Raw genomic sequence first — 3,278 nt, 5'->3', positions numbered from 1 at the left:
GGGCAATGAGTCTGAAATTTCATGGGGCTTTCTAGTTCCTGAGATACTTTTTAAACATCCAGATTCCTGGGCCTTTTTGACTTGGGCCAGAGAGACTTGAATCTGAGGCATGGTATTCCTAGTATCAAGTGTATCCCCAACTCTTCCACTCTGTCAGTCCTCATTCCATTCAAAATAATATGAAGCAAAAGAACCAACTAAAAGATTGATCCTGGTTCTATTCACATAAGTTAAAACAAGAGTAGAAGAAAGTATCCTGGGGATAGGCATATCATGAAAATTGATACATAAATTAACTACTACTGAAACTGAGTAGAACACTGTTGGGCATTACTGGGAACAGATCATTGCATCCCTCCCCTCCCCCAGGGCCCTACCCTCTTGTTTGTTAAAAAGTGTTGGCCTCCCAGGCCTTCCCTGAGTTCCAAAGAGCAAATTTATCAGATAAGTGATAAAATGCAGAAACAAAGGAAAACATGCAAATAGGGTAAAATAATAATAGTTTAGCCATAAAACAAAATCAATGACTTTTAATTCCTCTTCAAGGGCTATAAATAATATCCTGAACCATATCCTTGAGTCATTTTGCAGATACAGAAAGCCCCACAAGATGAAAGAAGTTAACTTCATGTTGACCACTGACACATAGGCCTGAGACCTGTTGGAACCATAAAAATGGTAATAGGGATTCCAAAAACTCAAAACCGTTACCTCACCATTAACGAGTCAGATCAGGGAGTTTGGGTCTTTTGAGCATTAGCTGCCTATTCTTCTTGCTTGGCACCTTGCAATAAGCACTGTATTTTTTCTCACCACAACCCAGTGTCAGTAGATTGACTTTGCTGCATACAGAGCAAGTGGACCCAAGTTTGGTTGGGTAACACTACCTAGTAAGACATCCCTCATGTTCCCAATATGTTATTCACTATCACAAGAATATATCCTGGGAGAACTAGCTCATCATTTTCAGAGAATTGTAATATTTCAGAGAATGAAGTATCCTCAGCAATCATCTTTTCAATTGTACAGTTGAGGAAATGGAGACAAGGGAGGGAGTAATTTGCCTAAGTTCACACAGTTACTCAGTGGTACAGCTGACTAAAAACCATGATCCCTGGGGAACTTTCAAGATGATGGATGATTAAGATGGGGAGATCACCTTCCTCCCCAGAAATATATCAAAAATACATATGTATGTGGAACAACTCCTGCAGAACATCTGAACGCTGGCTGAAGACCTCAGACTTCCAAAAAGGCAAGCTAATTTCCAAAGAATGAGGTAGGTCGAAAGATATAGGAAAATGAGGAGACAAAGGATTTGGTACAGGGATCTGCATCTTGGGGAGGGAGCTGTGAAGGAGGAAAAATTTCTGTACATTAGGAAGACCCCTCATGGGCAGGAATTGGGGGGGGGTTGGAGCTTCAGAACCTCAAAGGGGAACAGGGCAACAAGTTCTTGGAAGGCAAAACAGAGAGAATTCATCAAGTGGTGCTGATTCAAAATTTCCCAGCCAAGATACTATTTACACTTGCACAATAGCAAGTAGGGGCTGGGTGCAAAGGCTCAGGCTTTGGGGATCAGATCCCAAAGAGAAGCCTGGGGTTGAGTGCAGTGAGGATACTCTGAGAGGGCTAGTACAACATAGCTGATGGAGTTTAGGGGAAAGTCTGGGCCTGCTAGAGAGGCAAAAGATCATTGCCACTGAGACCGTTTAACTCCATGTGCTCATAGATTGCAGGACACCACCTTTGTGAGTGCCATAGGCTGGACCAGTTATGACTGTGAAGTGTGATTCCAAAGGTAGATACGCCAAAGCAAGCTCGAGTGCCAGAGGCAGGACTACCAGCAACTGCAGTGTATGGCCCCAAAGGGGGAAATGCAGATTGCTTGGCCACTGCCAGGGCTGGTGTGGGTGACAGAGGTGGAGGACAGGAGGTCACTGTGGTCACAACCCCAGGGGTCACAACTGCCACCAAACTGTGAGCACATACAGAGCACTGCCCACATCTTCTTGGCAGCCTGTGCAGCTTTGCTTGGCCTAGGGACAAGATCTGGGGCAAATTTCCCTGTAGAATCACATGATTTCCTTTATGTCTCAGTCACAGCTGGCACTCCCCACACACCCCAACAGTGTCTGCCATACCTTACCTCTCCTAGCTGCACTGAGTAAACGAGACTTAATAAACTGCTACTTTTGCCCCCTCATATCTGGGTAGGAAACAGACACTGGAGGGTGGCCTACAGGCATAGACAGGGCCAGAACCAAACCTGAGCACCAGTATGACCAAGGAAGATGAAGGGAATTTACTCCAGCAGACACCAGTGCAGCAGATTAAATCTCCATAATTAGCCTGAGACTGCGGACTTTGGGGGAAGGAGGGCAACTGTAGACTTTTGAAGCAAGTCTAAGCTGGAGTAAGGCCAGATCTCAGTCTGAACTGACGCCACGGTGCACACAGGAGGTCCAGAGACCTTCCTAGAAATATTAGAGGACTTGAATAAGCAGATTAGCTGGAACTCACTGCGTGGTAAGGACAACAGAGGCCTCAGGAAGGTACTCTTATTACCTCTCTCTCTCTCTATATATATATATATATATAGAGAGAGAGAGAGAGAGAGAGCTTCCCTGTTGGCTCAGATGTTAATCTGCTTGCAGTGTGGTAGACCCAGGGCTTCGATCCATGGGTCAGGAATATCCCCTAGAGAAGGGCATGACCACCCACTCAAGAATACTTGCCTGGAGAATTTCATGGACAGAGGAGACTGGTGGACCACAGTCCATGTAGTCTCAAAGAGTCTGACATGACTGAGCGACCAACACTTCACTTCACTTCACTTCATACACATACAGTCTTTTTTTATATTGTTCTATTGCTTTTCTTTTTTGCTACTCATTTAAATTTTATTTTTTCAACTTACTTTTTCCTTTTGAAAGATTTTATTTTTAAATAAATTTCTTTTATTATTTTCCCCCTATTTTTACAGTATTGTTTAGTTATATTGCATTCTTTTCCATGTTTTTGATTTTAATTTTTTGCTAGTGTACTTTTTAGGATCTATTTTCACATACGTATTTGTTTAATGACTTGATTGTTTTTTTTGGGGGGGTCCTATTTTTATTCTCTTTCTTCTCTTTTTTCTCTCTGAATTTTCTTTCTTCTCTTCTCTTTGTGAGTGTGTGAGTTTCATTGGATGTTCTTATCTTCTGAGTGTTGCTCACCATTTTTCACTTTCACCATTTGTCTTTGGGTCTTGTCCATCTGCTTTTGTTTTTTGT

Source organism: Bos taurus, chromosome X (genome assembly GCF_002263795.3).
Source record: "Bos taurus isolate L1 Dominette 01449 registration number 42190680 breed Hereford chromosome X, ARS-UCD2.0, whole genome shotgun sequence".
Taxonomy (NCBI): Eukaryota; Metazoa; Chordata; class Mammalia; order Artiodactyla; family Bovidae; genus Bos; species Bos taurus.
The sequence above is the reverse complement of the archived record's forward strand: the minus strand, read 5'-3'. Positions refer to the sequence as shown.